Source organism: Mytilus trossulus, chromosome 10 (assembly GCF_036588685.1).
Source record: "Mytilus trossulus isolate FHL-02 chromosome 10, PNRI_Mtr1.1.1.hap1, whole genome shotgun sequence".
Classification (NCBI taxonomy): domain Eukaryota; kingdom Metazoa; phylum Mollusca; class Bivalvia; order Mytilida; family Mytilidae; genus Mytilus; species Mytilus trossulus.
In genome coordinates, this window is record NC_086382.1 from 28,996,652 (window position 1) to 29,010,032 (window position 13,381).

Genomic DNA, 13,381 nt, shown 5'->3' on the forward strand with positions numbered 1-13,381 from the left:
TCAGTTTGTTTTAGATTTACGAGTTTGACTGTCCCTTTGGTATCTTTGGTCCCTCTTTTATATATTTCATACAGTAAAACTTTAATTCATTAATTATTTAAAAGTTATGTTTCTTTTTACAGTCATTTTCTGACTGCAAACGATTAATAAAAAAAAACATATTATTCACATCATATTACACTACTGAAATAATATAGTTTTGTAATCGTTACTGCTTTAGTAAATCGGATTCATCTTTGCACAAGTTGATGAGTAGACATGTATCAATTATCAGCACTCTTAGATCAGTGTTTTTTGTGTTTTAGTTAGTCGATTTATTAGGCTTCGTGCAAATTCGACGAATCAAATACTTTTAGTTTCATCTAATTTTTACTGAATGCAATTGTAGCGTGTTGGTAAGGACAAATTTGATCGCTCACAAGCATGTTTACTACACCAAATTTTGAATGATCCTATCTTAATCTATCCTTGAAAGTTATCTGATTGGCAATCATACCAGATCGCCTTCTTTCGTGTTCATTATATTGACAAAATATATCATTTTACTTAATTGTTTTACTTACGAAGCTCTTTCCAAATAATTCTGAATTTCCAAAGTACACTATAAATATATAAGAAATGACCATTTTCAATACACCTTTCCACTATTTACTGATAAGCCCGCCCCCCTTAGCAACACATGGCAACCCAGAATCTTAGGTCAAGCTAATCAACAAAATGGCGGTTATATGAACATTGGATAACAACAAAGTAAAGAAAATGTTATAAAAAATATAAAGTAGAGCAGTATATAATTATATATATATATGTTTTGTGTGTTAAAATATGATAAAATAGTTACTCCGCAAGAGTTGAGAGATAAATTTAAGAAATTCTGACCATTAAAACTAATTTAAAAGAAACAAATAGAATATTGAAATTTGAAGGTATACTAGATTACTTTCATTCACAAAAATGTAGTTTTCACAACAAGATATAGAATATGATATGATTGATAAGATAAATTATGATGATAAATTACAAGTTTAATTAAGCATGGCTAATGAATGTTAATAAGTATGTTTATTGTGTAGACAAACACAGCAGTGGGTCAACTAGTAAAACAAGCATCATTGCTCCAGTACCTATTATTTGTTTATTGAATAATATTTAACCAATTTTCTTTTTTATATGATGGTAGATAACTTATACTGATAATTAAAATTCCTATAACTAAGTAAAAAATAAAGAACAAAAGAAATTTAATTTATTTTTTGCTTAAATGTACAAATGATGTATATTTGGTCATTGAAGTTCGTCTTGGCTTCACATTCATATAGACTCTTATCCTTTTAAGATAGAAATATTTGCACATTGTACCTTTTTAATTTCAAATTAAGAAAAGAAAATATATCCAAAACTTCTCACTACTTTGTTTTTCTTTTTATAAAATAAATAATAATCCCGTTTAATCAGTAAATATTCCCACAGAAGACCAAGTCGTATCAAAATTACACTTTATTTTTCTTATGAAGCATCTATTGAAATATATCTTTTTATTGTTATTTTTCAAGTTTAGAATTATTGGGGAATTTAAACCATCTTTTTACATTATGATACATGTATATATAATGTAATTTCAAGAAATAACACATTCTAACTTGGATGTTTTATAGTATAATAAATTCTTAAATGAATTAAAAAAATATCAATTTGAATACTAATTCAATTTTTAAACCAATCGAAATCTTGTGTTTCAAAATATATATATTTTTCATCATTATTTTTTGGTTTTAAATACTTTTAGCATGTAAACAATACTTTAAAATCAATAAGCACTGCCATCTTATTCCTTTTTAATTAATTTATCAATTAGTTTCATTCATTGAAATAACCTTATTTGGAAATTGACAACTTCACATTCCTCTACCCTCTTACTTTGACAACTTTCCCTAAAACAATATTATTAATGATTTAAATGCGAAAATTTCAAAAAAAATCTATCAAATTAACTGTTCAGATAAGAAAGCTTGACCGAGGTTATGTCCGACAACACGTGCTGCTATCAAATGTTTACACATGTGGTAAATTGACCACATGTGATTGGTCAATTAACTGATGATTGGCAGGAGAATGGATAGGTGTATTATAAAACATGGAAAATGATTTACTTCCACAAAATAATACAGATTTGAATTGATGTTTATACAAATAGAAAAAAAAATACATGACGTAAACATAAACATTTTGGGAGAAAAGATTTGTGAGGCCAAAGTTCACTTGGGAATTAGCCTGCACTGCGTATTAGTTGGTTTTAAGGAGATTGGGATTGAAACGCAATGTTAACTGTTGTTCATTCCTTTTTTTTCAAAACACGTGTGTTTGTTTTGTTCACACATCATTGTCAATATGATGGAATTTTATGTGACAGTTATATTAGAGAGAGGTTGAGCTTGCTAAACAACAGGCTTACTCTTTAATTTTCTAAGTACACAAGTAAATGAATGTACCAAGTCAGTAATATGACAGTTTAAAATATCCATTCGTTTGTGAATCTTAGCTTTTGATTTTACCATTTGTTAAGATACTTTCCGTTCAGAATTTTCCTTGGATTTCGGTATTTTTGTGATTTTACATATTCGTACATATCAAAGCACTCGATGTGTGTTTCCCTTGTAACTTTTATTTGTTAAAACTGGTGGAGTAGTAAGGAAAACAGTTGCAACTTTTTTTAAAGTGATATGGATTATTGAAATACTTGCTGTACATGTTATTCCATCTTATATTTGTTGAATTACATGTGCTTCGTATCCAAGTGATTTCTAAGGCATTAAAACGAGAAAGAACCTGTAAAATCCTTAAATGTTTCCTTATATTTTGAAAGTCATTATTAAACTTGTATCTAGTTTAAGTAAAATTTGTCAACATGCTAATTTGAGTGCATGTCACTGATGCACGGCTTCCAATTCCGATGATGGAATGACAAACATAAGTTTGTTCTTATATTGTACTGTTACACCACTGTCTCAGGTTAGGGGAGGGTTATACGATTTAAATGGAAAGCATGTACCATCATAAAATCATAGGATATTTGGCATTCATTTTCAGTAATTTATAGGAGTGTACATCAAAGGATGTTTATGTTTATTTTTATGATTCATGTCGATATCAATAATCAAGCACTTTCCAACCCTTTTCCAATCTATTTTTTAAGATTTACTGAGTTACACCACAGTACAGGTAAGGAGGTGTTTGAGCGCTCGAAACATAATTGAACCTGCAATATTTTGAATGACCTTGTCTCAAGTCGGGAGCCTTTTCTATTGTTTTGTGCTGTAAGAAGGAGGTTTGAATTTGTTTTACCATATTAGTATTCATCATGAATCAAGACGTAAGTTTTCTTGTCCAAATTTCAGTTTTCGATAATTAAAGGATTAATGAATTTAGTGTATTTTAAATTTAACAAGCAGATTACGTCTCGGGTTAAATATGTAAAATTTAAATACTTTGTCAAACCTTCTTTATATTATATTAACTCCATCAAAAGCTTTTTAATGACATTTATGAGATATGTATATGAGATATTGTCCGATGCACAGTTTTTATAATTTTCTGATAAATGGACTAATTATATGAACAGAAGCTTGTATGTGGAACCCCTACGGAAATATTTTCTGAACTCATCTACAAGTATAAAAGAACAGTTCGCTAAAATGACCTTTTTAAAAATACAAGTACGGTTTATATTCCGGCGATCAAATGTCCTATGAATTCGACGCTAAAAGTATCCTATATATACATTATTTATGTTCGCTAAAATATCCTATACCCACTATATGTAGGTGCAAACAACCCCAAAGAAGCAGTGAAGATATTTCGCACTATGTTTTGAAAAGTCTTTCAACATTTTACAATATTCATAGTATCACAGCAATGTGTGTTTGTTATCGATTTATTTAAATAACGCATAGATAAGGGGCTGATAGAGCCGATAGGTACTCCGCGAAAACATTGTCCTTTACATGATCGATTTTTGATTGGTCTAGACAAGAGGGTGCCATTTAAAAAAAAATATCAACCGCTTAGCCATGTGATAGAGTAAATTAAAACCCCTCGTATTAGCCAATCAAAGTATAGCATTTTAACGTAAAGTATAATAATATCGATCGTAACATTTTGACAAGGTGTAAAATCGCATGATGGGCGATGAATGCATTGTAGGAGTTGCTTACCCTTTAAAATCTCAAGTTATCGCCCTTTCCATGTTTCATGTATTTAAAGTTGAATTTAATTTACGTGCATGGTTGGGAGAAAGCATGTCATTTGAAAAATATTAAGCATATTATTTCTCCACTTAATTAACCAACAGAACATACTTTTTTTTAAAGATTTTACGAGATAAAGAAACGTCCTTCTAATTTGTTACTTTTGGGTACAAGACATAATTGTTCCTTTGTCTTATTGATAACAATGCTGGTAAATTGGTGGTGCATATATACCTAATACCTTTTCTCATTGTAAAGTGAAGATCTCTGGTTTTTTTAATCAAAACTTTACTGGAGTCTCAACTTCCGGAGTAGATTGTATCTCGTGTTTCGAAGACACCAAAAGTACAATCTGTAAAATATACGCAATGAACAGTTCATGCAAAAAAAAAGAAGATGTGGTATGATTGCCAATGAGACAACTGTCCTCTAGAGACCAAAATGACACAGACATTAAAACAACTATAGGTCACCGTACGGCCTTCAGCCATGAGCGAAAAACAAATATGTAACACATAAACAAACGACAACCACTGAATTACAGGCTCCGGACTAGGGACAGACACATTCATAAACAAAGTTGCGGGGTTAAAAATGTTAGCAGGATCCCAACCCTTTCGCTAATATGGGACATGTTTTACTAATTATCATATCGTAACTAAATTGACTTGCGGGTTTCAATTGTTACAAAATGTATGCTGTTATTCTTCTGAAAAAGTATCTGAAATTTTCTTAAATTTAAGATAGGCCAGTCAATCCCTCTATCATTTTCAAATAGATAGTTGCAAGTTGCAAAATTAAATGTACTTTTTTTTTTATTAAAGACTCGTTCACACCTTACCGGATAGCCCGAACGGACGACTAACGGATAACTTATTTTTAATCCGTTCATGTCAGTTATCCATCCGTTCTCATTCATTAGACGTCCGTCCATCTCGTTGCATGTCCGTTAAGCGTACGTTTAATCCGTTGATGTCCGTTCTGTGCAGTGGAAAATTCTGAGCATGTTCAAAACTTTGAACGGACGTCCAACGGATAAAATGTCCGTTGAACGTCCATTAGGCGTCCGTTTTGTACATTACTCGTCCCTTTTGTTTCCGTTTTGTATCCGATATGTGTCCGTTATACATCCGTTGAAGGATTGGAGGATAAACTCACCAAAGAACTTTTACTGAACGTTTAAAGGTTAACACGGGTGTTGAACGAATGAGAAACGGACTTCTACCGGACGGATAACGGATAAAACGGACGATGAACGGATCTGAAACGGATAAATTCCAATTGAAAATTTTGCGTCAGAAATGCAAATTATTGGTATGTCAGATTTTTTGAGGTTCATGAATTCTTATTATTCATAATCGATCTTAAAGTAATGTCACGTCTTCACAATCAAGCAGCTCTTATTCAGGCCAGACACTGCTCTTTGGCAGCATTTTGAATAAACAAACCAAAACCAGTTACACACAAACATTTTGAATATTTATACGATTTAATGTATTATTATTGACGCCTATAATTTTACCGTATATCTGGTTCATTCGTTGTATCCGGTACGCTTCCGTTAGGTGTCCGTTTTATGCGGTGCTCGGTGTTGGATGTGCGTTCGACACCCGTTCTGTCCGGTACGGTTCCGTTTCTCGTACGTTGCATATTTGGTGTGTGTCCGTTATGCATTCTTTACACGTCCGTTTTATTCGTTCAGTACATCAACGGACTCCTAACGAATAACGATTTTGTTAACGGACCGAGACCGAGACCGAGAAAGAGAAATTTACCTTTTATTATCAAAAAGCACACTAGAGTATCCACATCATACCAAATATTTGTAAGAAGTCCTCCTTCATATGATTGATGTTTGGATTCTTTTTGTGGATTCTTGTCGGGCCAAGGTTTTGTAGTATCTACGTCATGATCTCCACCAGGCAAAAATACTTTAACATTGATATCGTCTACCTGTGGGTCATATATATAAAGTCATTTTTTTTGTTAAACAAGACAAAACATTTACATTTTGGAAAATAAAGATCTAGAGTATTAGAGTTTACACTTTTTATCTCTTTTCGTCTAGGGAATTTATTAATCTATAAAGGCAAGCGAAAATAAAATAAAAAGGGAGGGATGCTGCATCAACTTTGATTTAACCGATGAAAATTGCCTATTTGCAAGTGAAAATGACGCAACATCTTTCTGATATGAACAAATAATAATTTGCGAAATGTTCAATCAAAATATATATCACAATTTGCATTCCTTAGATGGTTGAATGAATATTGGTTAGATTTGATTGTATTAGTTCGACTGCGAGAAAAAAATAAATGTGTCCTAAAATATCACATGGTATGCCTTTTTTTTTATCATTGATCATTTTAGGACATCTCTTTTATTACAAATTTACTGTACAAAAGGGGTGGGTTTATAGGGGACAAAAAATACCTCAATTAGAGAAGAAATGCATAATACAATATAATGATCACAAAGATTAACAATTGCACCATGAATGACGGATTTGCCCTTCGTAAGCATAATGCAGTGGTTGCAATCATTATTGCAAAAAACGTAATATTGAATGAAGAATTAACTGACTCTCTCTCTCTCAATTTTTTTTACCGTTAGTCGAATGCTGGGTATGCATGTCATTTTTGTCATATCTTTTAGTTTGGCTTCTATCTTGTCATTGTTTACGGCCCTGATTGATACGATTACTGGTAAAACTTCCTTTCCTATTTCATCTATTTTCAATTCAGAAGAAAAAAAGAAAATGATAAATTTATCATGGCATAAATATACTGTTATTTTCTATCCTGTTAATTCAGGAATCATTACGTGCTAGTATTGCGTCTATTGAACAAATAAGACTTCCTTAATGTATTATCTGCCTGAAAATAGAAACATAAGGAAAATTTCGAGAAATAACGAATCAAAGTCGATTTCTTTAAGAATACGGATTGTCTGAAATTAAAAACACGTCCCCAACACGTAAACCATCCGGTTAATGCGTAGGTTTAACTGATAATATACAGATTTTTAAAAATTTCATGTTTCAATTATAATTTTTGAATAATGTACGTTAAACAAAAATCCTTTCTAAAAATGAGCAACGGGATCTTTTAACGTCCAACTTTTTTTTATTATTATTATAGTTGAAGGCCGAATTATAATTACTTTTGATTGCTTACATCCATCTCACTCAGACTAGAGTGGATAGTTGTCTCCATGGCAAGCATACCACATCTCCTTATTTTCATGTTATCGAATAAGACGACTTATCTTTGGTTTTATAACTATGTGTATACACGCCCTACTCACATAGACTAGAGACTAGAACCTGTACATAAATTGTTTTACTTTAAATTTCGTTATATTGTTTCATTTGATACCATTATGATTTGAATGACTATTTATAAATATTTTGTAGCACATGACTGTGGATATTGTTCAATTATCGTTTTCACATTCCTGCCATATTTTCCTCGAGTTTGTCAATGATCTTACAATAGTGGGTAAACCGCTTATTACAGACGGTAGGACAGACAAACGCGCATAGAAATAATACGTCTTTTCATGGAGAAGGGTTGAAAATGAACAGGAATTAAAAAACGGTGACAGACAGACAGAAAGCAACTAAACCATGTTGATTTTGAATTTTAAATCAATTAGCAATGTAAACAAGCAAATGGCTGATAGGAGACAGACACGCAAATGAACTACCCAAATATGTTATATCTTCGACATGTGTTTAATGAAGGCTCGATGATATAAGATTTTCGGGGGAAAAAATCAAACATTAATTTTTCTTTACAAATTTTATTTATTACCTTTAGTAGTTGTTACTTTATCATAAGGTACAAAAATCATTCCAGAAAATCTATTTGTGTTGGCCCCAGGTGACTTTTAAAATGTAGATATCATTAAAAAGCTCCAAATTATCTCCTTTTGGTGCAAAAATGCCATTTTTGGCATTGAAATTGAAATATCTTTTTAACTCATCGGTGACCTATATTTTTATTGCTGTTTTCGAATAAGCTGTACATGAACTAAATAATTGTAAAATTTAAGCGATTTCTGTAATTTAGTTTATTATTTATTTCGATATTACCGCTTTTTCTCCTATTATTTCAACAAAAAAAGGCAGATTGTGCGCGTAAATGAACGATGACCCCATTTTTTTAATTCATTTTTCTATTAAATATAATTTAAAGTTCAAATCAGAAAAATATAGCGAAATCCTATATTAAATTAAAAAAAAATATTTAGACCCGGGAGCCCCCTGCAATTACAAAATATTTGAAAGATGTACATACAATTAGTTTCCCTCCTTTTAAAGTGCTTGTGCGTTCTTCTTTGTGTCTTCTAGTTGCGATTTGGACATACAACTTTGACATATTGGGTGAGAAGTTTACGATAACTAATCGAAGAACAACATGGATACCATTAATGAATCTTGTCATATCCTTTAGAGAGCTCAAACTTGACTTTTTGATCTGAGCGTCACTGATGAGTCTTATGTAGACGAAACGCACGTCTAGCGTACTAAATCATAATACTGGTACCTTTGATAACTATTGACATTATTATTTTTCCAAATCTTAAAGGAGACTATAGGCTGATGCCTAACCTAAATGAAGCTATATTCCTATCTGTTTTAACAATCAACACAAAACGTTTGTTGGTTTTTGAAAGATTGTGTATTTTCACTTCTCTAAAATAACATTCGCTGCATTTAACGACCCATTGGTGGCCTTCGGCTGTTGTCTGCTTTATGGTCGTGTTGTTGTCTCTCTTACACATTCCACATTTTCATTATCAATTTTATTGTGCATGTATTCATTGTAGTTGGTTTCATGGAAAACAATATTGATCAAATGGTAGATAGCAGATATTTCTAAGTATTTATAATCAGGCTATTGGAATTCCATAGCAAATACACACAGTTTTTTGGTTGGTCACGCAAAGTTTTAGTTTTTTTGTAGTAGTGGAATCTGTTTACGATCAGAAACGAGAGCGGTTTCTTTTTATTATTAGGACTTAATTAATTTCATTGAATACAAAGCGACTAAAAAGAGTATCATTTCCAGAGTACATAACTGCACACGATACAAAAGTAAAATATTTTGTTAAAGTTAATGTTACATGGTATGCATGTAATCGTTAATTGATGAGTAAGTGCCAAGTTCAGTATAAAGTTAAAAAGTGAGATACCTTTTACTATTTGTTCGAAGTATGTCAGCACTGAACTTGTGCTGTCCTGTTTCACCACGTATGGCTTTTCTTTTAGCTGATTAAATCCTTTCTTCTTGAGAATCTAGAAATATCCATAGTTTGATATCATGACGTTTCTAGAAACAACTATAAATGATATTGTAACACATGCATTTTAAAAACATTCCATGATACCACATAAAGGTTAATTTATTGTTTAGTTAAAAAATAAAATTCTCGGGGTTTTTGTTTTAGAAAACAGGAACTTCTGAACGTACCTTTACTGTCTTTTCTTTAAATCCTTGGTGATAAATACAGACAGAACCACTGTGAAACAAAACTCCCTGTCCTTCAACATGACAAGGCAACTTTGACTTCTCTATAAAATTAAACGAAAGAATTACCCAAGGCGAAACCACCATTGAAATATTGCGGCTGACATTCGGTATATATATGGGCAAGAATTATCGCAAAGGAATACCTAACAAGCATTGCGATCGGATCGTGAAATAATTGATAAAGGATAACTGATTTATTCTATTGTTATTCTACTACAAAATCTGCGAAAAATCTGCTGTATTTTCAAAATGTGGAACAAACATGACAAAGAAATTATGTTTTTCAAAATGATTCTATGTTCTTAATAATATGATATAAGATTCACAGATATGCAGTACTTTATAAGAAAACACAAGAGACCCAATAAAAGTCTATATAATTCATTAAAAACAAAAACATGTTTGTACCTAAAATGATCATATTCAAATATCATTATAGGGATATTGTTTAATCTAAATCCTTGTCGTGAGATAGCACAGTAAAATAAAAAAATAAAAATATTTTTGTCCCTTAAAACCGTTCATTATATTTTTTAAAAAACATTGACCTTTTTTTTTTTTTTATCAAAATGTATCGTAAAAGATCGGTACACATCATCTGAACCGTTACTCCAATCAGTGTAATTATATTCTAAATCATAGTCGTTTAAACGAAACTTTACCTGTGCGGAATTTGTTAATACGCCAAAATGTTTTGAAAGTGACAGCGTGACCTGATAGTATAATTACTATGATTTTTTTTATATGATATTAAAAATTTAAGAGATACTATTTTTTTTTTTTGTTTATATAAAATCATATTGAAAGGTAATACATAAGATGTATTGACATATTTTCACAGTACACTTTTAGTCAGAACTTCGGTGTTGACTTGAATATTAGTTTATTGGCCCTTTTGATAAATTTACTGTTTTCAAAAGTATGAATTATTCGGAATACATTTTTGTACTTTAATTTTCTCATCCGAGGCGAAAATAACCGTAGCCGCATTTGACACAACTGTTTTGGAATTTTGGGTACTCAATGCTCTTCATTTTATAATTGTTTAGCTTTCGAACTACTCGTTACTGATAAGTCTTATGTAGACACAACGTGCGTCATGCGTATCAAATGTTAAACCTGGTACCTTTGATAACTATTCAAAGTGAAAAGCGGAACATAAATATACTTTTCATTATGAAAGATGCCACATGCAATGCTAAAAAAATCTAAACTGTTCCTATAAAATTTCTAGCTCCTCATTATGTTTGCACTTTTTGTATTCCAATCGGGATTTTTTGGCTAATTAATGGATCTCAGATGTAATAAACTCATTACTTAAGGAAAATGTGTACAATAGGTTCCACAATCATAACTTCAAAAGTAATATCTGTAACGTACATCTTTTGGCGCCATATTGAACAAGGATAGAGTTTTGGTCATATAAATATTTTATGTTGATGATTATTTACGATCTCTCACGTCTCTTTTATATGTACATGATGTAAGTATGCAAAATGAAAGTAAAAAATATGACAATTCGTCTAAAATTGTCATGTAAGAGAAAAACAATCTAATTAAGAGTGATCTTATCATTTTCGTGTAGATTTGAAACAAATAGAAATAGATTTTTAAAATGATTTTAAGAATTTTTATTTATTCTAATATATTATGAGTTTTAATATTATGTCAATTAATTGGTTTTCCTCTTGTGTCCAATTGTTAAGTCATTGTGGTCATATCAGTTCAATTCAAGAAAAAAAAGATATATTAATATCACCAATTATTTTAGAAGCAATGCAATATTTCAATTTGAATCATAAATGGCCAAAAATATTTAAGGATAAAAAAAAAATGAAATATGATTTATAAGGAGACAACCCTTCGTCAAGGTTTGAATGGAGTTGATGTAAGCAATTATAGCAAATCGTCCCTAAGATGCAATAATTATTTATTTACGGCTCTTAACAGACTAAATCAGTTCTTTAACCAGGGAGGATCAGTGTTCCTGCCTATTGTCGGGTGTGAAAATTTTCATCGAAGACCTATACAGTAATTTAGGGAGGGGTAATATTTCGTGGCTAATTTAATATTCATTGCTATCTATCATGCTTAAATGTGTCGCCTTTGTATACAACTGCTTCCTATCTTTTGCGTTAAGTTACAAAATCTTCATAACTATACATTCTTATATGCAAAACTATTAATTTATGGCTCTTTCCAGACCTAGATTTTAATGTATAAAATCCTTTTCCCCCTGAATAAAATGATTGTCAACTCATTAATACAAAAATAATATTCTTGATCAGAGTTTCAATTCTGCACTTTTTATTGAATGACTAAATATGTGTTAGTCTTTGTGTGTTCAAACAATGAGTTCATAGTAAAACATTATATTTTCTTGATTAATAAAGGCAACAGTAGTATACCGCTTTACAAAACTGATATTTCATGGACAACGGCGTTCTTGTTTGAGAGTAGTGCGTTGCAGTTGTCTCCGTTTCGATAAAAAAAAATCTTTAAATTGTAATTTTATTAAAATATTTGTGCATCTTTGTAAAACTATCACATAACTGTATATCAACATAAGTTTATTGGTTAACTATTCATCTGTAAAACAATTTTGCTATGCTGAAATATTACAACATATGTGTGTTCCCTAGTTAAAGGTACATTTCTGGATGAATGCCACTCGTAACAGGAGATTTATAAACTTTTAGCGTATTTCAAAATGTTAAATTCTTATTTCTCTCACAGTGTTTTACGTTTTTGAAAAGCTATACAATCAAATAAATCATTTGGAAGATTTAACATAAAACAATCCTTTTTAATACATGTTTTATTAAAAGCAAAAAATATATTTGTAATGTATACTAACTTGCAAAATCAATAACCTTTTCCATATATTTCTGTTTGTCAACTTCTTCGTCTTCTTCAGGATTGTTAAATATGAGATACAATGACATTTTTGATGACTTTGTCTTGTTTTCCTATTAATCAAAGTTAACGATTTGATAAATTGACGGGAAAAAAACTTTTTTTTAAAAGCACCGTTACGGTAACCTGATTCATACCCACAGTTTTGTATCATATGACAGATGTGTCCCAATTGCCTTCTATATGTCAGTATGTACAGGCAAGTTCTATTTGTGTCAAAACTGTTACATTATGTTGATTTTTTTTTCGGACAATTCATTATAAAGATGATGTTGATTCATATAAATTTCCTTTTGTGAGAAATTCTCATATGTGAAATAATGTATTGCATTCTACAGTCTAGCCATCCTTTCACCAGACCACTATTTGAGTCTTCCATCTGAAGATTTGAATATAATTTATTTCAGGATTATTGACTAGATATGTCACATATCAACAGTTAAATAGTACGGGTACATGTCAAATAACCTTTTCATTTACATCCAAAGACTTGTATGGTTTTATTCAAATTACATTCGACGTCATCAATTCTTATCAATAACATTGTAACAGTACTAAATTAACAGATTACAAAATTTTTACTAAGGATTCTCTACCCTTGGAATAGATTTTTTAAGGTATATTTGGCCAAAAGTTTTTCAATTTTGGCCTTTTTGTATTTGTTTCGAGCGTCACGAACGAGTC